A 26815-nucleotide genomic window follows, 5' to 3' on the forward strand; every position below is an offset into this window, starting at 1 on the left:
ACCATATAGTTGTGGGTCCATTTCTGGGTGTTCTATTCCATTCCACTGATCTAGGTGTCTACATTTGTGCCAGGACCATACTGTCTTGATGACTACAGCTTCTTTTTTTTCCCTCGTTAAACTTGTGTTTTAATGGGTCTCGAAATTCTGTGACAGATTTTTGGTCAAGTTGTTTCCATTACAAAGTACTGATTTTAGTAATAGCTTAGAATTGCCACACACATGAAAAAAAAAAAAAAAAAAAGAACAAATGGTCCACAGGACATTTTCCTTTCCTTCTGAAGGTTTTACGATGCATTGTTATCATTTACCAGTCTTTTACTATTAAACTTAAATGGTCAACTGACACAAACCATTCTGAGACCATTCTTCCACAGCTGATTAAGACCAGAGTGACAGATATTGGGAATAATATACATTTAGGCTTCTGAGCTTTCTGGGAAGACTTGGTGACCATACCAGCTCCAGCTGTCTTCTTGTCTACTGCTTTGATGACACCCACAGCAACACGGCCCAGAGGGGGATAGTCAGAGAGGCTCTCAACACACACAGGCTTGCCAGGAACCATCTCAACAATGGCAGCATCACCAGATCTCAAGAACTTGGGACCGTCTTCCAGCTTCTTTCCAGAATGATGATCTATCTTCTCCTTCAGCTCATCAAACTTGCAGTGTGAGCTGTGTGACAATGCAGCACAGGTGCATATTCAGCACTGATTTGGCCTGGATGGTTCAAGATAATCACCTGAGCTGTGAAGCCAGCTGGTTCAATTGGTGGATCATTTTTCCTGTCACCAGCCACATTGCCACGATGAACACTTTGGCAGACATCTTCTTGACATTGAAGCTCACATTGTTCCCAGCAAGAGCCTCACTCAAAGCTTCATGGTGCATCTCAACAGACTTTGCTTCAGTTGTAACATTGACTGGAGCAAAGGTGACCACCATGCCAGGTTTAAGAACACCAGTCTCCACTCGGCCCACAGGGACAGCACCGTACCACCAATTCTGTAGACGTCCTGGAGAGGTAGACACAAGCTTGTCAGGTGGACAAGTTGGTGGCAGAATGCAATCCAGAGCTTCAAGCAGTGTGGTTCCACTGGCATTCCCATCTTTTCGGGTGACTTTCCATCCCTTGAGCCAAGGCATGTTAACAGTTGGCTCTGGCATGTTGTCACCATTCCAACCAGAAATTGGCACTAATGCTACTGTGTTGGGGTTGTAGCCCATTTTCTTAATGTAGGTACTGCCTACCTTAATGATTTCCTCGTATCTCTTCTGGTTTTCGGGTGGCTCAGTGGAATCCATTTTGTTAATACCAACAGTTAGTTGTTTTACACCCAGTGTGTAAGGCAGAATGGCATGCTCATGGCTCTGCTCATTCTTGGAGATGCTTCCTTCAAATTCACCAATGACAGCAGCACTAATCAGGACAGCACAGTAAGCCTGGGATGTACCTGTAACCATGTTTTTGATAAAGTCTCTGTGTCCTTGGGCATCAGTGATGGTCCCATAATACTTGCTGGTCTCAAATTTCCACAGGGAGATATCCATGGTGATACCACATTCACATTCAGCTTTTGGTTTGTCCAAGACCCAGGGACACCTGAAGGAGCTCTTTCCCATCTCAGCAGCTTTCTTCCCAAAATTTCCATGGTTCTTTTATTGATTCCACCACATTTGTAGGGCAGATGACCAATAGTGGGTTCAATTCCTTGATTTATCTTTCTGCTGCTTCATTATGGGTGTATAGAAGTACAAGACACATAGATCATTGTAACAGAATAGACAGACCAGAAATAGACCCTCAACTCTATGGTCAACTAATCTTTGACAAAGCAGGAAAGAATGTCCAATGGATAAAAGACAGTCTCTTCAACAAATGGTGTTGGACACATTGGACAGCCACATGCAGAAAAAAGAAACTGGACCACTTCCTTACACCACACATGAAAATAGACTAAAAGTGGATGAAAGACCTCAATGTGAGAAAGGAAATCATCCAAATCCTTGAGGGGAACACATGCAACAACCTCTTCAACCTCAGCTGCAAATCTTCTTCCTAGGAACATCACCAAAGGCAAGGGAAGCTAGGGCAAAAATGAACTATTGGGACTTCATCAAGATCAAACACTTTTGCAGCAAAGGGAACAATTAACAAAATCAAAAGTCAGCTGACAAAATGGGAGAAGACATTCACAAATGACATATCTGATAAAGGGCTAGTTACAAAAATCTATAAAGAACTTAGCAAACTCAACATCCAAAGAACAAATAATTCAATCAAGAAATGGGCAGATCATTTGCGACGACGTGGATGGAACTAGAGGATATAATGCTTAGCGAAATAAGCTAATCAGAGAAAGACAACTATTATATGATCTCCCTGATATGAGGAACTGGAGATGCAACATGGGGGGCTATGGTGTAGGAGAAGAATGAATGAAACAAGATAGGATTGGGAGGGAGACAAACCATAAGTGACTCTTAATCTCACAAAACAAAATGAGGGTTGCTGTGGGGAGGGGATTTGGGAGAGGGGGTGGGGTTATGGACATTGTGGTGGGTATGTGCTATGGTGAGTGCTGTGAAGTGTGTAAACCTGGTGATTCACAGACCTGTACCCCTGGGAATAAAAATACATTATATGTTCATAAAAAAAATAATAAATAATAAATAAATTTTTAAAAAAAGAACGAAAGCTCTAAGTTTTCCCCTAAAAAACCTGCTGTGTTTTAATATTTTTATTACATTATCTCTATGGAGCAATTTTGGCAGTATTTACATCTACATCATTGACATTTCCAATCCAGGAGCATGGCATTTATTAAATTTCCTTTAGTTTCTCTAATAATGTTTTGTGTCTTGCATTTCTTTCCTTGAATTGATTCCTAGATTTTTTTCTATGTTATTATAAGTTGATATTGCCGTTACTGTGTCCCTTACTTTTCTTTGCTTATTTTTATTTGTAGAAAAATAATTGTTATATATCACTCTTGCATCATGCAACTTTGTTAAATTAACCTATTAATTCTAATAATTTGTAAATCCTTTTGGATTTTCTATGTTTTTGGTAATGCCATATGTTAATAATAACATTTCTATTCCATCTTTTCCAATCTATATCATTTTTCTTGTCTACCTGTACCATTGTGAACTTTAGGTAGAATGTTTTAAATAGTTCACCACTCTTGATATTGCTACATGTTTTATGGAGAGTATTTATCAGGACTCTATTCACTAATTTTCTAAGAATTTTTCAATAAATAATTAATTTTGTAGAATTATTTTGTTCTATATCCTTTGAGACTGTCATAATACTTAATTCCATTTTATTAATGTGTGGAATTACACTGATAAATTTTTCCAATATTAAATCACCCTTGCCTTGTTTAATTATGTGTTAATCACATATACTATCCTGTATATATATATTGCTGGATTCTATTTGTTGATATTTTGTAATTCTGCCTTTTGTAAGTTCTGTGTCCCATTTTGGGTCAAGATATTTCCCAGAGAGTTAAAGTAGTTTGAAAGGGTACTTCTTTATCAAAGACTTTATTTATAACTGGTGCCATTTCTTTCTCTCTCTTTCTCTCTCTCTCTCTCTCTCTTTTTTTGAGTATAGTTGACACACATTGCTGCATTAGTTTTTACCTAATATAAATATACTGTAGAACATGGTGCTTAGCAACACTAATCATCAGGAAATGCAAATCAAAACCACAAGATACCACCTCACACCTGTCAGAATGGCTAAAACCAAAACAGCAAGAAATAACAAATGCTGGCAAAGTTGTGGAGAAAACAGAATGCTCATGAACTATTGGTGGGAGTGTAAATTTTTATAGTCACTGTGGATAAGAATCTCAAGTTTCTTCAAAAATTTTAAAATAGAAATATCATATGATCCAATAGTTCCACCACTGGATATTATTTAAAAAAAAAAAAAAAAAACACTAAGCTGGTGCCATTTCTTTTCCAAGTGTTTAGAAGGATTCATTGGTTGAGCAATCCATGCCCCCAATTTTCTTTGTGGGAAGGTATTTTTTTTTAAGATTTTATTTATTTATTTGACACAGAGAGATCACAAGTAGGCAGAGAGGCAGGCAGAGAGAGAGGAAGGGCAGCAGGCTCCCCGCTGAGCAGAGAGCCCAACGCGGGACTCCATCCCAGGACCCTGAGATCATGACCGGAGTGGAAGGCAGCGGCCCAACCCACTGAGCCACCCAGGTGCCCTGTGGGAAGGTGTTTAATGATCTGTCGTTTTAACAAAGAATTTTAAAAAGATTTTATTTATTTATTTGACAGACAGAGATTGCAAGTAGGCAGAGAGGCGGACAGAGAGGAGGAAGCAGGCTCCCCGCTGAGCAGAGAGCCCGATGCGGGGCTCTATCCCAGCACCCTGGGATCATGACCTGAGCCAAAGGCAGAGGCTTTAACCCACTGAGCCACCCAGGTGCCCCCATTTTAATAAATTTTAATATCAAACGTATTTTCTATTTCTTCTGTCAGATTTGGTAAGTTGTTTCTCTTCAGGAATTTTTCTTTTTATGTAAATCTTCAAATTTGTTAGTGTAAAGTTGTCCATAACAGTTTTACACCAGCAACCTTTAAATATATATGTCTTGAATGTTATCATCTCATTCATTCTTGATATTGTAATTTATGCTTTCTCTATTTTCCTTGATCAGTCATGCTATTGGTTTAACAGACATAACCTTTGCAAATAAATTTTTAGTTTTATTTCATATACTCTATGTCTGTTTTTCTATTTCATTGATATCTTCATTTCTAAATTTTTTAGTTCATTAAGCTTTAATGTAATTGCTGATATATTTCCGTTTAAATCTACCATCATAGGATTTGCTTCTGTGTCTCCCATGTGTTTGGTTTCATTTTTGTTTGGTTGCTTTGTCACCTTCTGAGTAACCAAGTTTATCTGTTTTGCCACCTTCTGACATTTCCTCTTCAGTACCAAGTTATATGTACAATTCTTTTTCTTTTAGTGACTTTTCTCAAGAATACACTCTGAATTTTGCTTATTAGTACATAATTTTTGTAGATACTTCCACTATTTCCCAGTAAAGTGCAAGGATAGTAAAACACCTTAGTTCCCCTCACGTTCCTCATCTTCTGTGTTATTTTAAAAATATATTTTAATTTTACATATATTTTCAGGTCCATATGAAATTATTACCGTTTTTTCATAACCAATATTCATTTAGAATAACCCATATATTTTCCCCTTCAATTTATGTTTCCATTGGTGATCATTTTACTCTACCTGAAGGATGTCCATTCTGCCCCATTCTCTCTCCTTTCTCTCTGCCTGCGTCTGACTAAAATTCAATTTATTATTATTATTATTATTATCATCATCATCATTATCATTATTATTAAGTAGGTTCCACACTGGGCTTAAGCCCAACACGTGGCTTGAACTCATGACCCTGGGATTGAGACCTAAACTGAGATCAAGGGTCAGATACTTAACTGAGCCAGCCACCCAGGCACTCCTGAAATTAGGTATATGTTATACATATTCTCTATTTCTCATGTATCTTACACTGACTTTTTGGCCTTCTATCCTTTTTGCTTTCTCCTTCTCATTCTGGATATTTTATTTTTTATTTTTTTATTAATATATAATGTATTCTTTGTTCCAGGGGTACAAGTCTGTGAATCATCAGTCTTACACAATTGACAGCACTCACCATTATTTTTCATTTTTTTTAAAAAATTGTATTATTATGTTTATTCATCCAACATATAGTACATCATTAGTTTTTGATGTAGTGTTCAGTGCTCATCCCAACAGGTTCTTTCTTTAATACCCATCACCCAGTCACCCCATCCTCCCACCCTCCTTCCTTCCATAACCCTCAGTTTGTTTCTCAAGGTCCAGAGCCTCTTATGGTTTTTCTCCTTTTCTGATTTCTTCCCATTCCTTTTTCCCTCCCTTCCCCTGTGGTCCTGTGCACTATTCCTTATATTCCACATACGAGTGGAACCATAGGATAATTGTCTTTCTCTCCTTGATTTATTTCACTTGGCATAATCCCTTCCAGTTCCATCCATGTTGATGCAAAAGATTCATTCTGGATATTTTAATCTGATATATTTTCCAGTTCCTATTCCTCTCTTCTTGTCTTACCTCGTTCAAAATCAATCTGTTGTATTTTTAAATCATTATTTTATTTTTATTTTTAAAATTTTATTGTGTAATTTCTTAAATTTATTAATTTATTTATTTTCAGCATAACAGTATTCATTGTTTTTTGTACCACACCCAGTGCTCCATACAATCCGTTCCCTCTCCAATACCCACCACCTGGTTCCCCCAACCTCCCACCCCTCGCCGCCTCAAACCCCTCAGATTGTTTTTCAGAGTCCATAGTCTCTCATGGTTCACCTCCCCTTCCAATTTCTCCCAACTCCCTTCTCCTCTCTAACTCCCCTTGTCCTCCTTATATATTTACCTGGTGAGATTCTTTTCATCTATTTTCTTAAATTTTAAAATCTGGATCATTTATGGGTCTGTTCTTTTTTCTTTTTTTCTTTTTCACTGGGGATCCATTCATTTAGTCCTATTGTTCATGGGCTGCTACTTCGTATATAAAACATGTTGAAATCACTTAAGGTTTTGACCTCCATAAAAGAACTACTTTTGCTCTCTGGCATAAAATTGGAATAGGAGAAGGTCATCTTAATTCCTGAAACTAGACTAGCTAATCCCCTTCTCAATTTACTTTTGATATTTGTATTATTTTTCACTTTGACCATTTTCATAATGCTTGCCTTCTATTCTGTGCTCATAACTTCCTAATGGTTTAGTGTTCATTCTAGTTGTAAATAGGTTTAGTGTTCAGCCTTCATTATACTCACACTTTTTAAATTCCTGGTTTATGCATTAGTATTCATCTATGAGTTAGACTTCATCATTAAGCACTGTGATTATTCTTTTAATAGGTTCTTTCCATATATTCTTTCATGTTTGACAATGTGCATAAGTTACCTTCATATTCAACAGCTATTTTGGTTGTGTATGATACTTTTGAGTTATAGTTAGTCCACTCACAGTTTTATGACATTGCTCCATCGACCTCTGTCATGAAATGTTGGTGTGGTAATATCTGAGCTCAAACTAATTTTTTCACTTTGTAGGCGATTTGCCTTCTCTACTTGGCCATATGAATAATTATGTTTTTATACTTCCATATAAATAACTTAGTCTGGATTCATCACTGTCATCATTTTTCAACACATTTTTCCAATATATGGTGTGCTTTTATGAGCCAGAACTTCAGCATGTCTTTTACTTCAAGAGAAACTTCTTACACTATTGAAATTTTAATAGATTTCATATATTTTAGGGATTCAATTAAGCTAATTTTCTATTAACTTGTTTCCCATTTTTATGATTTTCCTAATTGCTTAATTTTCCTGTTTTCTTTCTTTAAAAAAAGATTTTGGACTGCCTGGATGGCCCAGTGGGTTAAGCCTCTGCCTTCGGCTCAGGTCATGATCTCAGGGTCCTGGAATTGAGTCCCGCATTGGGCTCTCTGCTAGGCAGGGAGCCTGCTTTCTCCTTCCCCCACTTCTTGCCCCTCTGCCTACTTGTGATCTCTGTCAAATAAATAAAATCTTTTTAAAAAAAATATTTACTTATTTGTGTGAGAGAGAGCACAAGCAAGGGGAGAACCAGAGGAATAGGGAGAAGAAGGCTCCCCACTAAGATAGGAGCCTGATTCAGGACCTGACTCCAGGACCCTGGGATCATGACTGGAGCCAAAGGCAGCCACTTAAGGACATTAGGAGAAGGAAGGGAAAAATGAAGGGGGGAATTGGAGGGGGAAACGAACCATGAGAGACTATGGACTCTGAGGAAAAAATTGAGCATTTTAGAGGGGAGGGGAGTGGGGAGATGGGTTAGCCTGGTGATGGGTATTATTAAGGAAAGCATGTACTGCATGGAGCACTGGGTGTTATACACAAACAAAGAATCATGGAACACTACATCAAAAACTAATGATGTGCTGTATGGTGACTAACATAATAATAATAATAATAAAAAAGATACCCTGACTGAGCCACCCAAGCATCCCAATTTTCCTGTTTTCTTTCTTTGCACTCACTGTTATGATCACAGTCCAGTTTCTTCTTAAAATTATTCATTTTAAAATAAACATTTTATTTTGGAAGAATTTTAGATTCACAGAAAAATTGTGAAGATAGTACAGATTGCATAGAGTTTCCTTTATTATGAACATCTTACATTAGTGTGGTAAATTTGCCACAATTAGTGAATCAATAGTAATATTGCTAACTAAAGTCCACACTTCCTTGGTTTTACCTACTCTCTTTCTGTTATAAGATTCCATCCACACTGGAAAAAAAAAATTCCATCCAACATACCACGTTATCATGTCTCCTTAGTTTCCTCCTGTGTGTGACAGTTTCTTAGTCTTTCTTTGTTTTTAATGACTTTGACAATATTGAAGAGTATTGCTCAGATACTTTGCAGAATGTCCCCAACTTGGGTTTTGTCTTATGTTGGTTTCATGATTAGACTGGGGTTATAGAATATCACAGATGTTAAGTGTCATTATCATCACATTATATTAAGGGTGCATACTATCAACATGATTTATCACTGCTGATGTTAACTTTAATTGTCTGGCTGAAGTACAGTATGGCAGGTTTCTTCACGAGAAAGTTACTCTTTTTTCCACTTTTCCATACTTTAGTCTTTGGGATTAAGTCATTATGAGCAGCTCACACTTAAGGAGCGGAGACTATGTTCAACCTCCTTGAGCATGGAGATTCTATAAATAATTATTTGGAATTTGTAACCATGGGAAATTTGTCTATTCACCTCCATTTATTTTCTTCAATCACTTATTATCATGCGTACATATGTTATATTTTGGATTATAATTCAATACTATTTTGTTTATTTTTTCCCTGAGTTGTTTCAGCCTTGGCCACTAGAATATCTTTCAGTTAGCTCCTGTGTTTCTTTGACTTAACCCTGTTATCGATTTTTTTTCAGTATTCAGTACTTTCAGTACTTTTTCACTTTCTGGTACTACAAGATGCTTCATACTCATGTTGTATATTTCCTCCTTCAGTCCTAGAATTAATCATTTCTTCAAGAAGCCCTGATTCCTTCCATGAGAGAATGATATTAGAAATCAAGGCCTGTAGAGAACAAATAGATGGTTTCCAGAGGGAAGGTGAATGGGGGAATGAGTGAAATAGGTGATGGGGATTAAGGAGCGCACTTGTGATGGTGCACGGTGTTGTATGGAAGTGTTAAATCACTCTATTGTATGCCTGAAACTAACATTATACTGTATGTTAACTACCTAGAATTAGAATAAAGACTTTAAAAAAGTCAAAGAAAGCAGGGTTTGGGTATGAGGTAGCTGATGTTATTCCTACTTTTTTTCTTGGTTGCTTTTCTTCCTATTTCTTACAATGGTGTTTTGTGTTTGTTTGTTTTTGTATTTTTTTTAGTTCTTGGTTCATTTCCTAAGCTCAGAAATTTTTCCTTTCATCACATTCTGTTAGTCTAATTTACTGTCTTTGAGCTAGTGTTTAAGTGAATGTGTATTATGGATAAATTCTTCTGTATTATGAAATACTTACAGAGAATAATTCATTTATTTCCTTTGGGTAATGATTCTTTCTTTCTTTCTTTTTTTTTTTTTTAAAGATTTTATTTATTTATTTGACAGAGAGAAATCACAAGTAGATGGAGAGGCAGGCAAAGAGAGAGAGAGGGAAGCAGACTCTCTGCTGAGCAGGGAGCCCGATGTGGGACTCGATCCCAGGACTCTGAGATCATGACCCGAGCCGAAGGCAGCGGCTTAACCCCCTGAGCCACCCAGGCGCCCAGTAATGATTCTTTCTTGACTCTTCTATTCCTTACTCCTTCTTCAAGGATCATCAATATACTGATTTCCAAACAAGATAGATTAGTTTTGCCTGTTTTAATAATTTATATAAATGGATTCAGACAGATTGAATTATTTAATGTCTAAGTTCTTTAAAGTTATATTTGCGTGATTTGATTCATCTTGGTTGATGTATGTAGCTGTAGATCATTGATTCATATAGTATGATATGAATATAACATAATTTATGTATCTATTTCACTATGGCATTTGATTAGTTTCAAGACAGTTGAGAGAAAGAGCAAGAGACAGATTAGTAATAGATCTATCATCCTTTCCTTCTATTTGCTCTTTTTTTACACAAGTTTCCCATCTTATCTAAGAGTACTAAGCTTTCTAGATGAAAATCTGTCCACATGCAGAAATCCACAAACAGGAAACCCAAGAATCAAAAATAATGAGTGTTGGGAATCAACATGTTCAAAGACAAAGTCTTTGAAAAAATTTTTTTAAATTTAATTAATTTATTTGACAGAGAGAGATCACAAGTAGGCAGAGAGGCAGGCAGAGAGAGAGGGGGGGGGAAGCAGGCTCCCTGCTGAGCAGAGAGCCCGATGCGGGACTCGATCCCAGGACCCTGAGATCATGACCTGAGCCGAAGGCAGCGGCTTAACCCACTGAGCCACCCAGGTGCCTCGTCTTTGAAAAATTTTGAACTTTCTATGTAGACAATCATATCATCTGCAAATAAAATTAAGTTTGTATATTTCTTTCTAGTTGTATCTCTTTTTTACTCCAACTTATTTTTTAAAATTTTATTGTGTTTTATTAATCACCATAAAATACATCATTAGTTTTTGATGTAGCATTCCAAGATTCATTGTTTATGTACAACACCTAGTGCTCCATGCAATATGTGCCTTCCTTAATACCCACCACCAGACTCACCTAACTCCCACCTCAGTCCCCTCTAAAACCTTCAGTTTATTTCTCAGAGTTCATAGCCTCTCATGTTTCGTCTTCCCCTCTGATTTCCCCCAGTTCACTTTTCCTTTCCTTCTCCTAATGTCTTCCATGTTATTCCTTATGTTCCACAAGTAAGTGAAACCATATATAATTGACTTTCTCTGCTTGGCCTATTTCACTCAGAATAATCTTATCCAATCCCATTCATATTGATGCAAAAGTTGTGTATTCATCCTTTCTAATGGCTGAGTAATAGTCCATTGTATATATGGACCAAATCTTCTTTATACATTCATCTGTTGAAGGGCATCTTAGCTTTTTCCACAGTTTGGCTAATGTGGACATTGCTACTATGAACATTGGGGGTACATATGGCTCTCGTTTTCACTACAACTGTATCTTTGGTGTAAATACCCAGTAGTATAATTGCCAAGTCATAGGGTAGCTCTATTTGTAATTTTTTGAGTTATCTCCACACTGTTTTCCAAAGTGGCTGCACCAAATTGCATTCCCACCAACAGTGTAAGAGGATTCCCCTTTCTCCACATCCTCTCCATCATTTGTTGTTTCTTGCCTTTTTAATTTTTCTCATTCTAACTGCTGTAAGGTGGTATCTCAATGTGGTTTTGATTTGACTTTCCCTGATGGCTAGGGATGATGAACATTTTTTCATGTGTCTGCTAGCCATTTGTATGTCTTCATTGAAGAAGTGTCTGATCATGTCTTTTTTTAAATTTAATTTTTTTTATAAACATATAATGTATTATTAGCCCCAGGGATACAGGTCTGTGAATTGCCAGGTTTACACACTTCACAACACTCACCATAGCACATACCCTCCCCAATGTCCATAACCCCACCACCCTCTTCTGACGCCCCTCCCCACAGCAACCCTCAGTTTGTTTTGTGAGATTAAGAGTCTCTTATGGTTTGTCTCCCTCCCAATCCCATCCTGTTTCATTTATTCTTTTCCTACTTCCCAAGCCCCCCACATTGCATCTCCACTTCCTCATATCATGGAGATCATATGATAGTTGTCTTTCTCCAGTTGACTCATTTCGCTAAACATAATACCCTCCAGTTCCATCCACATCGTCGCACATGGCAAGATTTCATTTCTTTTGATGGCTGCATAGTATTCCATTGTATATATATACCACTTCTTTATCCATTCATCTGTTGATGGACATCTAGGTTCTTTCCATAGTCTGGCTATTGTGGACATTGCTGCTATAAACATACAGGTGCACATGCCCCTTCAGATCACTACATTTGTATCTTTAGGGTAAATACCCAGTAGTACAATTGCTGGGTCATAGGGTAGCTCTATTTTCAACATTTTGAGGAACCTCTGTGCCGTTTTCCAGAGTGGTTGCACCAGCTTGCATTCCCACCAACAGTGTAGGAGGGTTCCCCTTTCTCTGCATTCTTGCCAGCATCTGTCATTTCCTGACCTGTGAATTTTAGCCATTCTGACTGGTGTGAGGTGGTATCTCATTGGGGTTTTGATTTGTATTTCCCTGATGCCGAGTGATGTGGAGCACTTTTTCATGTGTCTGTTGGCCATCTGGGTGTCCTCTTTGCAGAAATGTCTGTTCCCGTCCTCTTCCCATTTCTTGATTGGATTATTTGTTCTTTGGGTGTTGAGTTTTCTAAGCTCTTTATAGATTTTGGATACTAGCCCTTTATCTGATATGTCATTTGCAAATATCTTCTCTCATTCTGTCAGTTGTCTTTTGGTTTTGTTAACTGTTTCCTTTGCTGTGCAAAAGCTTTTGATCTTGATGAAATCACAATAATTCATTTTTGCCCTTGCTTTCCTTGCCTTTGATGATGTTTCTAGGAAGAAGTTGCTGTCAGCTGAGGTCGAAGAGGCCGCTGCCTGTGTTCTTCTCAAGGATTTTGATGGATTCTTTTCTCACATTGAGGTCCTTCATCCATTTTGAGTCTATTTTCGTGTGTAATGTAAGGAAGTGGTCCAGTTTCTTTTTTCTGCATGTGGCTGTCCAATTTTCCCAACACCATTTGTTGAAGAGACTGTCTTTTTTCCATTGGACATTTTAGATAAACTAATAAAAAATCGTTAAAAAAGAAAAAGGTAACAGTTAAAAAAAAAATTTTACCCGAAGGCGAGAAAAAAAAAAAAATTAAATTAACTGCAAGACTAAAAAAAAATCACAGGAAAAAAGCCATGAGTTCCGTGCTTGGCTTTCTCCTCCTCTGGAATTCTGCTGCTCTCCTTGGTATTGAAACCGCACTCCTTGGTAGGTGAACTTGGTCTCGGCTGGATTTCTTGTTGATCTTCTGGGGGAGGGGCCTGTTGTAGTGATTCTCAAGTGTCTTTGCCCCAGGCGGAATTACACCGCCCTTACCCGGGGCCGGGGTGAGTAATCCGCTCGAGTTTGCTTTCAGGAGCTTTTGTTCCCTGAGCGCTTTCCGGACATTCTTTCCTGCTTTGTCAAAGATTAATTGACCATAGCATTGAGGGTCTATTTCTGGGCTCTCTATTCTGTTCCACTGATCTATATGTTTATTTTTGTGCCAGTACCATACTGTCTTGATAATGACAGCTTTGTAAGAGCTTGAAGTCCGAAATTGTGATGCCACCAACTTTGACTTTCTTTTTCAATATTCCTTTGGCTATTTGAGGTCTTTTATGGTTCCATATAAGTTTTAGGATTATTTTCTGTTCATGTTTTTTTCCCATTTTTTTTTTGACATGATTGTTTTTTGGGGGGTGTTGAGTTTGAGAAGTTCTTTATAGATCTTGAATATCAGCCCTGTGTCTGTAATGCCATTTGAGAATATCTTCTCCCATTCTGTGGATTGCTTCTTAGTTTTGTTGACTGTTTCCTTTGCCATACAGAAGCTTTTTATCTTAATAAAGTCCCCCAAATTCCATGTAGCTAACATATAGTGAAGGATTAGTTTCAGGTGTAGTGTTTAGTGATTCATCACTTACATATAACCCTTGGTGCTCATCGTAACAAGTGCATTCCTTAATACCCATCATCCCATCATCTATTTAAAGCATAACCCCATCCACCTCCCTTTCAGTAGCCATAAGTTTGTTTTCCACAGTCAAGAGTCTGTTTCTTGGCTGGCTTCTCTCCCCCCCAACTATGCCAACTATGTTCATTCATTTTGTTTCTTGAATGAGTGAAACCATATGGCATTTCTTTCTCTGATTATGTTTTTTCACTTAGCATAATACTCTCTAGCTCCATCCATGTCATTGCAAATGGCAAGATTTCATTCTTTTTGGTGGCCAAGTAATATTCCATTATATATGATATATTACATATTAGTAATTATTTATATGTAATCATTAATTATTATCAACAAAATATATAAAATTATATATATATATATATATATATATATATATATATATAAAATCTTCTTTAACCATTTCTTAGTCAATGGATATTTGGGCTCATTCCATAACTTGGCTATTGTTGATAATGCTACTGTAAACATCCGGGTACATGTATCCCTTCAAATCAGTATTTTGGTATCCTTTGGGTACATACCTAGTACTGCAATTGCAAGGTTTAATGTAGTTCTATTTTTCACATTTAAAGAAATATCCATACTGTTTTTCAGAATGGCTGCACCAGTTTGCATTCACTCCAAAAATGCACAAATGTTCTGCTGTCTCTGCATCCTCTCTAATACCTATTGTTTCTTGTGATGTTGATTTTAGCCATTCTGACTGGTGTGAGGTGATATCTTATCTATTTTGATTTGTATTTCCCTGATAATAGTGATGTTGAGTTTCTTTTTCTGTGTATAACCATCTGGATGTGTTCTTTGGAAAAACATCTACTCAATGTCTTCTGCCCAATTCTTAACTTGATTATTTGTGTTTTGGGTTTTGAGTTTGATAAGTTCTTTGTAGATTTTGGATACTAACTTTCCTTCTCCACGGGAGCACTGTTATGCCTGCTGGGCTCTACATCTGCCATTGTTTGGACTTGCTAAAACTTCAGTCTTTTATAATCAGTCTCTGTTGATTATAAAAACTCAGGATAATTAGTCCCTCTCAATTTCCCAGTGAGTAGTTTTGGGGAAATACTTTTCTTGGGCAATTTCTCTCCTCTTTCCATGACCAAGGCTCCCTCCTCTCTGCAGCATCCTTGATTCTTTTATCCCCCTGAATAAGGAGTCTGCATTTCCTACCTTCCATGATGTGGCCTCTTTTCTCCCTCTAGTTATGAGTTTGTTCTCTCAGTCCTCAGATCAATTTCTTGGGTGTTTACAATGATTTGATGTTCATTTAGCTGTGTTTGAGGGACAAGGAAAGCATGGAATACCCCTACTACTCTATTTCTGTGACTTATTTAGTTTACAATAGCTGCTATCTCTTATTGATCCCTATTGTGTTTTAATTTGCTCTTACCTAATGGATAATTATGTGGAGAATCTTTACTTCTGCTTATTTAACAATTTTATTTCTTATTTAGAAAAATGTCTATTTAAATCTTCTCTTTTTAAAATTGGGTTATTTATTTTTTATTATTGAGTTATTAAATTAAATGTATGAATACAAGTCTCGTATGAATACAAGTCTCTTATCAGACACATGATTTACAAATATTCTTTTCCATTCTGCGGGTAGTTTTTTCATGTTCTTAATGGTATTTGCAGCACACACTTTTAGATTTTGATAATTGAGATTTTATTTTTACTACATTTAATTACTTTTTAAATTAATTATGTATTTAACCTTGGGAAACAATTTTATATTTCAAATTTCAAATATCAAGATTTCAGAACCACTTAAAGATAGAAAAAGCTTTGGATGGATTTACATGGAACTACAGATAAGAAAGGCATTGGGGTTGGAAACAGGCTTAGACAAAGTGATAAAGGGAAATTTATAATTTTTACTTGGTGTGTTAGAAATATAAGTTAACAAAAAGGCTAAGTGTATTTTTTATATTTACTTCATTGAATTACAAATTATCCAAATTCCATATTCAATTCAATTCAAGGACATACTTTTTTTGTGCACTGTTATAATTATTTGGTATATATTAGTGAACAGAAAAGACAGGGTTCCTGGACCTTAAGGAGTTTACATCCTAATAGAGACAGATAACAAACTATAAACAGAGAGTAAATTAATTATATGATCCATTAGATGGTAATGAGCTGGGAGGAAAGAAAATGTAGAGTGGAGGAAGGGATCAGGAGCACAGGTCAAGGCCAAGAGGTGAGAAAAGAGGAAAAATTGCTGTATTAAATGGAGTAGGCCTCCTTGAGAAAGTGAGATTTAACCAGATTGAAAGAAGATTGAGAGAACATGCCAAGTGCATCTGGGGCAGCATCTCAGGCAGTAAAAATAACTGGATGGCAGCCATGAGGCAGGAAGGTGCCTGGCCAGCTAGGTGGGATAATAGTGAGGTAAAAGGTTAGAGAGATGAGCAGGAAGGGAGAAAAATTAGATCAGCCTTACAGGCATGATTAGAACATTTGAAGTAAACAAAACTTTACAGGGTTTTGAGTAGAGATCTAATATCATTTGATTTATAAAACACTCACTGGTATTAAGCATAATTAACTCTAGGGAATAAGAATAAACACTAGGGAATTTTCTTTTGATAAAGTGCAGATTTATTGGACTAGCCCTTCTACAGATAGTGTTGTAAATGCTAGGCAATGTAGAAAAGCTAATTATTTGATGGCCAAAACCAGATGGCAAAACAACAACAACAAGCAAAGCAGCAGGGAGGCAAATATCTAACTTCTTGAATTCCGTGCAGGGAATGAATCTGACCTGTAGTCACATCTGGGAGAGTGAACTCAAGACTGGTAAAGTAAGAGAAGTGAAATAGAATCATGTAAATCATAAAACATATTTATTTTGCTGTATGTTTTCTTTTTAAAAAGATTTTATTATTTATTTGATAGAGAGAGAGATTACAAGTAGGCAGAGAGGCAGGCAGAGAGAGGGGGGAAGCAGGCTCCCTGCTGAGCAGACAGCCCAATATGGGCCTCAATCCCAGAACTCTGAGACCCTGACCTGAACTGAAGGTGGAGGCTTTACACACTGAGCCACCCAGGCGTCCCTTGCTGTATGTTTTCTTATGTAGACAAGTAGTACTTATTAGATATTAAAAATTAAAAAAACATTTCTTTATTATTCTTAATACACTTCTGTCTCATAAAGAATATATTAGTAGATCAAAAACAAAACAAACAAAACAACCTCATACTTAGTAGCATTTACCATGATGCTGACTAGCAGCATGTCAGAAATGCTCTTCCCTTTCTTCAGCAACTTCTCCGATTTTACACCAAACTGTGAAAATAAACAATGAATAGTAGAGAACAGCTAATTTAAAAGTTGGAACCCAAATATTTGGGGGGAAATTAAATGGGCATACTCTCTGGTGAAAACACCGATCACCTGGCACGTTTCTGGAGTCAGCCAAGCATTAGGGGAAATGTGCATGTAGATTTTGAGGCTCCTCTGTTGTGGTTCCCTTGTTTCCAAGATCTTCCTCTTTTCAGCTGCTCTGAAATCCCTAACTTTCATTTGCTAATACCTTAAATCAAAACAACTAAAGATTTCTGTTTGAGTTCTAGCCACTCTAATACTATGCAGATGTGACATTTTCTGGGATAAACTATACAAGCATGGCTCTTGCCCAGGGAATTTTCCTTCCTTCAGTAGTCCAATTCCACACAATTCCTGCCAGGTTTATGCTGATGTGGATCACTTTTTACCACTTTTGGTTTGGTAGCATATTTAAAAACCTATTGTGTAACCCGAAGTCATAAAAATTTACTCCAATGTTTTCTTCCAAAAATTCATAGTTTTAGGTCTTGCATTTAGGTTGATGATCCACTTTGAATTGAGATTTGTGTAGAGGTACAACTTCACGTTTTGCATGTGGATAGCCAGTTGTCTCAGTATAATTTTTTGAAAAGGTTATTCTTTCACCATATAATTGTCTTGCCACCTGTGTGGAAACTGACAACAAATACAAGGGATTAATAGACTCTCAACTCTATTCTATTTATCTGTATCTACTCTTGTGCTAGTATAACACTATCCTGATAACCACACCTTTGTAATTAAATTTTTATGTTGGGAAGTATGAATCTTCCAAATTTGTTCTTCCCTTTTTAGATTAATTTGGCTATTTTGTGTCCCTTTTAGTACAATAAAATTTTTAGAGTCACCTTGTCAATTTCTTTTTCATAATTGTCATTGTTTGAATTATTTAAAATTATGTTATTTTTTTAATTTTTAAAAAATTTTTAAATTTATTTTCAGCATAACAATATTCATTATTTTTGCACCACACCCAGTACTCTATGCAATCCGTGCCCTCTCGAATACCCACCACCTAGTTCCCCCAACCTCCCACACCCCTGCCACTTCAAACCCCTCAGATTGTTTTTCAGAGTCCATAGTCTCTCATGGTTCACCTCCCCTTCCAATTTCCCCCGATTCCCTTCTCCTTTCTAACTCCCCATGTCCTCCATGCTATTTGTTATGCTCCACAAATAAGTGAAACCATATGATAATTGACTCTCTCTGCTTGACTTATTTCACTCAGCATAATCTCTTCCAGTCCCGTCCATGTTGCTACAAAAGTTGGGTATCCTTCCTTTCTGATGGAGGCATAATACTCCATAGTGTATATGGACCACATCTTCCTTATCCATTCGTCCGTTGAAGGGCATCTTGATTCTTTCCACAGTTTGGCGACTGTGGCCATTGCTGCTATAAACATTGGGATACAGATGCCCTTCTTTTCACTACATATGTATTTTTGGGGTAAATACCCAGGAGTGCAATGTCAGGGTCATATTATGTTAGTTTTGAACCTACTATAAATGTAAACAATATTTGGATTGTTCATTCTTAGGTTATAGGAATACAAATGATAGTCACCATACAGTACATCATTGGTTTCTGATGTATGGTGACTATCATAAAACAATTAAAAAAATCCTTTAATAAAGGAATACAAATGATATTTGCATTGATTTTGTATCCTAAAACTTTGAAGAATTTATTATTTCTAATAGTTTTTAGTGATTCTTTAGAATCACTATATACACTATATATAAGATCATGTCATTGTAAAGAAGACAATCTAAATTGGCTTTCTAATCTGAACATTTTATTTCTTTTTCTTGCTTGGTACTGTCTAGAATCTCCAGTACAACTTGAAAAAAAGAAAAAAGAAGTGGTGAAAGTGGATAACTTTGTTCTAAATAATAAGGGAAAATATTCAATTTTTCACATTGAAATATGATGTTAATTGTGGGGAGTTGTTGTAGATGACCTTTATCTGGTTGAGGAAGTCCTTATCTTTTCCTAGCTTTTTGAGTGATTCTATCATGAAAGGTGTGATATTTTGTTACATACTTTTTCCTGTGTGTATAAGATGATCATGTGAGGTTTGTCCATTAGCCTGTTAATGTGGTATATTGTATTAATTGTTTTTGAGGTGTTAAGCCCACTCTCCGTTCCTGGGATAAATCTCACTTGGACACACTGTATAAAGCTTTTTATATGTAACTGGAATCAGTTTGCTAGTATTCTGTTCGAGTTTTTTTTTTTAAGATTTTATTTATTTATTTGGGAGAGAGAGAATGAGCTAGAGAGAGAGAGAGAGAGAGAGAGAATGTGAAAGTAGAGAGGTCAGAGGGAGAGCAGACTCCCTGCAAGCAGGGAGCCCAATGAGGGATTCGATCCTGAGACTTCAGGATCATGACCTGAACTGAAGGCAGCTGCTCAACCAACTGAGCCACTCAGGCATCCTCAAGATTTTTTTTTTAATTAACATACACTGTTATTTGTTTCCGAAGTACAGGTCTGTGATTCATCAGTCTTACAGAATTCATAGCACTCTCCATAGCACATACCCTCCCAATGTTCATCACCTAGCAATCCCATCCCTCCCACCCCCCTTCCCCTCCAGCAACCATCAGTTTTTTTCCTGAGATTAAAAAGTGCCTAATGATTTTCCTCCCTCTCTGATTTCCTCTTTTTTCATTTTTCCCTCCCTTCCCCTTATGATCCTCTGTCTTGTCTCTCAAATTCCTCATATCAGTGAGATATGATAATTGTCTTCTTCTGATTGATTTATTTTGCTTAGCATAATAAACTCTAGTCCCATCCATTTCATTGCCAGTGACCAGATTTCATTTCTTGATGGCTGCATAGTATTCCCTTGTATATATATATACCACCTCTTCTTATCCATTCATCTCTTGATGGACATCTAGGTTCTTCCCATTATTTAGATATTGTGGACATTGCTGCTATAAACATTCAGGTTGCAAGGTTTTTTTTTCTATTAAAACATTAAAAATTTTAAAAATTTTTTAAAAATTATAATTGCAATAGGGTAACTCTATTTTCAACTTTTTGAGGAAACTCCATACTGTTTTCCAGAGTGGCTGCACCAGCTTGCATTCCCACCAACAATGTAGGAGGGTTCGCCTTTCTCCACATCCTTGCCAACACCTGTCATTTCCTGACTGGTTAATTTTAGCCATTCTGAATGGTGTGAGGTGGTATCTCACTGTGGTTTTGATTTGTATTTCCCTGGTGCCAATTGATGTTGAGCACTTTATCATGTGTCTGTTGGCCATTTGGATGTCCTCTTTGCAGAAATGTCTCTTCATATCTTCTGTCCATTTCTTCATTGGATTACATGTTCTTTGGGTGTTGAGTTTGATAAGTTCTTTATAGATCTCGGATACTAGCCCTCTATCTTATATGTCATTTGCAAGTACCTTCTCCCATTATGTTAGTTGTCTTTTAATTTTGTTGACTATTTCCTTTGCTGTGAAAAAGCTTTTTATCTTGGTAAAGTCCCAATAGTTCATTTTTGCCCTTGCTTCCCTTGCCTTTGGCGATGTTCCTAGGAAGAAGTTGCTGAGGCTGAGGTTGAAGAGACTGCTGACTGTGTTCTCCTCTAGGATTTTGATGGATACCTATCTCACATTGAGGTCTTTCATCCATTTTGAGTCTATTTTCAAGTGTGGTGTAAGGAAATGGTACAATTTTATTCTTCTGCATGTGGCTGTCCAATGTTCCCAACACCATTTGTTGAAGAGACTGTCTTTTTTCCATTGGTCATTCTTTCCTGCTTTGTCGAAGATTAGTTGACCGTAGAGTTGAGGGTCTATTTCTGGGCTCTCTATTCTGTTCCATTGATCTAGGTGTCTGTTTTTGTGCCAGTATCCTACTGTCTTGATGATGACAGCTTTGTAATACAGCTTGAAGTCTGGAATTGTGATGCCACCAACTTTGGCTTTCTTTTTCAACATTTTTCTGGATATTCAGGGTCTTTTCTGGTTCCATATAAATTTTAGGATTATTTGTCCCATTTATTTGAAAAACGCTGATGGTAAATTGATAGGGATTGCATTAAATGTGTAGATTGCTTTAGGTAGCATAGACATTTTCATAATATTAGTTATTCCAATCCATGAGCATGGAATGTATTTCCATTTCTTTGTGTCTTCTCAATTTCTTTCATGAGTACTCTATAGTTTTCTGAGTACAGATTCTTTGCCTCTTTGGTTAGATTTATTCATAGGTATCTTATGGTTTTGGGCGCAGTTGTAAATGGGATTGACTCCTTAATTTCACTTTCTTCTGTCTTGTTGTTGGTGTATAGAAATGCAACTGATTTCTGTGCATTGCTTTTATATCCTGATACTTTACTGAATTCCTGTATGAGTTCTAGCAGTTTTGGAGTGGAGTCTTTTAGGTTTTCCACATAAAGTATCATTTCATCAGCAAAGAGTGAGAGTTTGACTCCTTCTTTGCTGATTCAGATGCATTTTATTTCTTTTTGTTGTCCGATTCCTGAGGCTAGGATTTCTAGTACTATGTTGCATGGCAGTGGTGATAGTGGACAGCATTTCTGTGTTCCCTACCTTAGGGGAAAATCTCTCAGTTTTTCCCCATTGAGAATGATATTCGCTGTGGGTTTTTCATTGATGGCTTTGATGATATTGAGTTATGTACCCTCTATCCCTACACTGTGAAGAGTTTTGATCAAGAAAGGATACTGTGCTTTGTCAAATGCTTTTGCACCATCTATTGAGAGTATAGTATGTTTCTTGTTCTTTGTTTATTAGTGTATTGTATCACATTGGTTGATGTGTGGTATCGATCCAAACTTGCAGGCCAGGAATAAATCCCATTTGATCATGGTGAATAATCCTTTTAATGTACAGTTGGATCCTATTGGCTAGTATTTTGGTGAGAAATTTGGGGTCCTTTCTCTTTTCTTTTTTATAAGTCTGGCCAGGGGTTTATCAATCTTATTAATTCTTTCAAAGAACCAGCTCCTAGTTTCATTCATTTGTTCTACTGTTCTTTTAGTTTCTATTTCATTGATTTCTGCCCTGATCTTTATTATTTCTCTTCTCCTGCTGGGTTTAGGCTTTCTTTGCTTTTCTTCCTCCAGCTCCTTTAGGTATAAGATTAGGTTGTGTATTTGAGACCTTTCTTGTTTCTTGAGAAAAGCTTATATCGCTTTGTACTTTCCTCTCAGGACCATCTTTGCTGTGTCTCATAGATTTTGAACAGTTGTGTTTTCATTTTCATTTGCTTCTATGAATTTTTAAATCATTCTTTAATTTCCTCATTGACCCAATCATTCTTTGGTAGGATGTTTTTTAGCCTCCATATATTTGAGTTCTTTCCAAGTTACCTCTTGTAATTGAGTCCTCATTTCAGAGTATTGCGGTCTGAAAATATGCAGGGAATGATCCCTGTCTTTTAGTATTGGTTGATACTTGATTTGTGACGCAGGATGTGATCAATTCTGGAGAGTGTTCCATGTGCACTAGAGAAGAATGTGTATTCTGTTGCTTTGGGATGAAATGTTCTAAATATATATGTGATGTCCATCTGATCCAGTGTGCCATTTAAAGCCTTTATTTCCTTGTTCATCTTTTCCTTAGATGATCTGCCCATTTCAGTGAGGGGGGGTGTTAAAGTCCCTTACTATTATTGTGTTATTGTGATTTGTTTCTTTGATTTTGATGTTAATTGGTTTATATAGTTGGCTGCTCCCATGTTAGGGGCATAGATATTTTAAATTGTTAGATCTTCTTGTTGGACAGATGCTTTAAGTACAATATAGTGCCCTTCCTCATTTCTTATTATATTCTTTAGCTTAAAATCCAATTTATCTGATATAAGGATTGCCAACCCAGCTTTCTTTTGATGTTCATTAGCATGGTAAATTTTTTTCCACCCCCTCACTTTAAATCTGAAGGTGACTTTTGGTCTAAAGTGAGTTTCTTGTAGACAGTATATCGATGGGTCTTGTTTTTTGTTTGTTTGTTTGTTTGTTTTTCCAAATCCATTCTGATACCCTGTGTCTTTTGATTGGGGGCATTTAGCCCATTTACATTCAGGATAACTATTGAAAAATATGAATTTAGTGCCATTGTATTGCCTGTAAGGTGACTGTTACTGTGTATTGTCTCTGTTCCTTTCTGGTCTATTCCTTTTAGGCTTTCTTTGTGCCTAAGGACCCTTTTCAGTATTTCCTGGTGGGCTCATTTGGTGTTTAAAACTATTAATTTTTGTTTGTCCCAGAAGATTTTTATCTCTCCTTCTATTTTCAATGACAGCCTAGCTGTATATAGTATTCTTGGCTGCATATTTTTCTCATTTAGTGCTCTGAATATATTATGCCCATCCTGTCTGCTCTGATATGTCTCTGTGTATAGGTCTGCTGTCAATCAAATATTTCTTTCATTGTAAGTTACAGACATCTTGTCCCAAGGTGCTTTCAGAATTTTCTCTTTGTCTCTGAGACTTGTAAGTTTTACTATTAGATGATGGGGTGTGGATCTTTTTTTTTTTATTGTGATGGGAGTTCTCTGTGCCTCCTGGACTTTGATGTTTGTTCCCTTCGCCAAATTAGGGAAATTCTCTTCTATAATTTGTTCCAATATACCTTCTGCCCCTTCCCCTTTCTTCTTCTTCTGGGATCCCAATTATTCTAATATTGTTTTTGTCTTATGGTATCACTTATCTCTTGAATTCTCCCCTCATGGTCCAGTAGTTGTTTATCTCTCTTTTTCTCAGTTTCTTTATTCTCCATCATTTGTTCTTCTATATCACTAGTTCTCTCTTCTGCCTCATTTATCCTAGCAGTAAGAGCCTCAATCTTTGATTGCACCTCATTAATAGTTTTTAAAATTTCAACTTGGTTAGACTTTAGTTCTTTTATTTCTTCAGAAAGGGTTTTTATTTCTCCAGAAAGGGATTCTCTAGTATCTTTTATGCTTTTTAAAAAAAATTTATTTTCAGTGTAACAGTACTCATTGTTTTTGCACCACACCCAGTGCTCCATGCAATCCGTGCCCTCTCTATTACCCACCACCTGGTTCCCCCAACCTCCCACCCCCTGCCCCTTCAAAACCCTCAGATCGTTTTTCAGAGTCCATAGTCTCTCATGGTTCACCTCCCCTTCCAATTTCCCTCAACTCCCTTCTCTTCTCCATCTCTTTTATGCTTTTTTTCAAGCCCAGCTTGTATCTTCATAATCATCATTCTGAACTCTAGTTCTGACATATTAATAATGTCCATATAGATTAAGTCCATAGCAATTGGTACTGCCTCTTGTTCTTTTTTGAGGTGAGTTTTTCCACCTTGTCATTTTGTCCCAAGAAGAATAGATGAATGAGAGAACAAAATACTAAAAGGGTAACAGTGACCCTAGAAAAATATACGCTAACCAAATCAGAAGAGACCCAAAAATGGGGGAGAAGAAAGAAAAAAAAATATGATTATGCTGATGAATAGAACAGAGCCACCCACTTGACTTTGAGTGTAATTTGGCCTCTTAAAATAAACTGCCTCATAAAATTTAAAAAAAAAAGAAAAAAATATGTATGTATATGTATATGGGTAAACATGATGAAGGGATGGAATATGACTGCAAAGATTAAAATTAAAAATGATTTTAAAATAGAAATTAATAAGATAAGTAGTCGGTTGAAAAAAGAAAAAAGAAGAGAGAGAATGTGATCAGGCTGGAAACTAGAACAAAGCCATATGCTAGATCTAGGGTATATTTTGGTCTGTTAGAAGAAACTTTATCCCAAAATTTTAAAGAAAGAAAAACTTACATGTATACAAAAAATAAGTTTAAATACAATGAAGGGATAGAATATGAGTATAAAAATGAAAATTAAAAAAAGGTTTTAAAAAGGTACTGAGAAGATAAAATAGTTAAAATAGGTTAAATTAGGAAAGAGTAAAAATTCAAAAGGAAAAATATAGGAAAAGAAAAAATGTCAATTTTTAAAAAATTTTATTTATTTTTAAATTTCTTTTCAGTGTTCCACTGGGTGTGGTTCATAAACAATGAATTCTGGAACACCGAAAAATAACAAAAACTTTAAAAATTTAACTTTTAAAGACTAAAGAATCATGGTGGGGGAAAGCCACGAATTCCATGTGTTATATTCCCCTAGCACTGTTTTTTTGTAGTTCTCATTGATCAAACTTGATCTTGGCTGGATGTTCTTGCTGATCTTATGGGTGAGGGCCTTCTTACAGTGATTCTCAAATGTCTTTTCCTGAGGCAGAATTGTATTGCTCTTGCCAAGGGCCAGGCTAAGCAATTTGCTCAGGTTTGCCCTTGGTAGCTTTTGTTCCCTTAAAGCTTTCTGTACAGCTTTGGAGGACAAGAATGAAGATGGCATCCTCCCAATATCTGGCCCTGGAGGAGCCAAGAGCTTGAGGGCACCCCTCTTTAGTGAGTCCTCAGAGAAAACCAGTCAATCACTCCTGTCTCCCTGGTCTCTGGCCGCACTCCATGCTCACCTGACCTGTGACTGAGCATTTGTATTTCTGGCATGTGGCCCCATTTGGAGTTTCCAAACCCAGCCGATTCCTGCAACACACTCCCATGCCCCTCCTCCCAGTGGGGGAAGCGGGGGTCTCCCCTGATCTGCCCTTAGTGAGATCCCTGCTCAAAGAGTAGTGGCCTGACTTTGCCTCAGATCATGGTTTATGGCAACCCCAACTGAGAGCCCCCTCCTTGGCTCCATCTTTGTAGCTGGCTTCCCTGCTGTGATACCTGGGAGCTCTGCCAGACTGAGGCACCCCTTGTCTTTCTGTGCCCCTGAGGGTCCTGAGACCACACTGACCCAGTGAGTATTCCACCCCCTGCTTAGCCACTGGAGTGACATCCCTCCACAGAGCAGACTTCTAAAAGTTCTGATTTTTCTGCTCTGATGCTCTCTCACTTGCCAGGAGCTGGCCCCTCCCCTGTGGTCTATCTTCCTGTATATCGCCTCTGATTCACTTTTCTGCCCCTTCCAGAAATTGGTCGCTTTTTTGTTCATAGAATTGCTATTATTCTTTCTTCCATCTCCTATTGAGTTTGTAGGAGTTCAGAACAGTTTGATAACTATCTAGCTGAATTCCTGGTAAATTTAGGTCTCCTATTCCTCTGCCATCTTACTATTCCCTTCTGTTCAAGATTTTCATTGAGATTTTTGTTGAAGCTTATTGTTCTGAACTTTCCTGTTTTTGTGATATCTTTGTCTGGCTTTGGCATAAAAGTACTACTAGCCTCATAAGTTGAAAAGTATTTCATTCTCTTTCATTTATTGGAAGATTTATTGAAAAATTGGTAATAATTCCCGTTAAATTTTTGGTACAAGCAGTGCCAGGACTTTTCTTTGTGGGTGGTTTTTAAGTTATTACTTCAAAGACCTTATTTGCTTAGATTTATGCAGATTCTATATTTCCTCTGTAGTAGATTTTGGTAGTTTGTGTTTTTTAGGAATTTGTCCATTTTATCTAACCTATCTACCATGAAGGCATGAAATTATTCATAGTATTCCCTTATAATTATTTTAGTATCTATAAAGTTATTATTGATATCCCAACTTTCATTTTTGGTTTTAGCACTTTGAGTCTTTTAA

The 26815-nt window shown here is 36.8% G+C and overlaps 1 pseudogene; it reads right to left on the reverse strand.

Annotated features, from left to right (window-relative positions):
• Positions 1-307: 307 nt before the first annotated feature.
• LOC131820950 (elongation factor 1-alpha 1-like) overlaps positions 308-26815 on the reverse strand; it is a 47272-nt pseudogene continuing 20764 nt past the window's right edge.

The sequence above is a fragment of the Mustela lutreola genome, chromosome X, assembly GCF_030435805.1.
Source record: "Mustela lutreola isolate mMusLut2 chromosome X, mMusLut2.pri, whole genome shotgun sequence".
In the NCBI taxonomy this organism is placed as follows: domain Eukaryota; kingdom Metazoa; phylum Chordata; class Mammalia; order Carnivora; family Mustelidae; genus Mustela; species Mustela lutreola.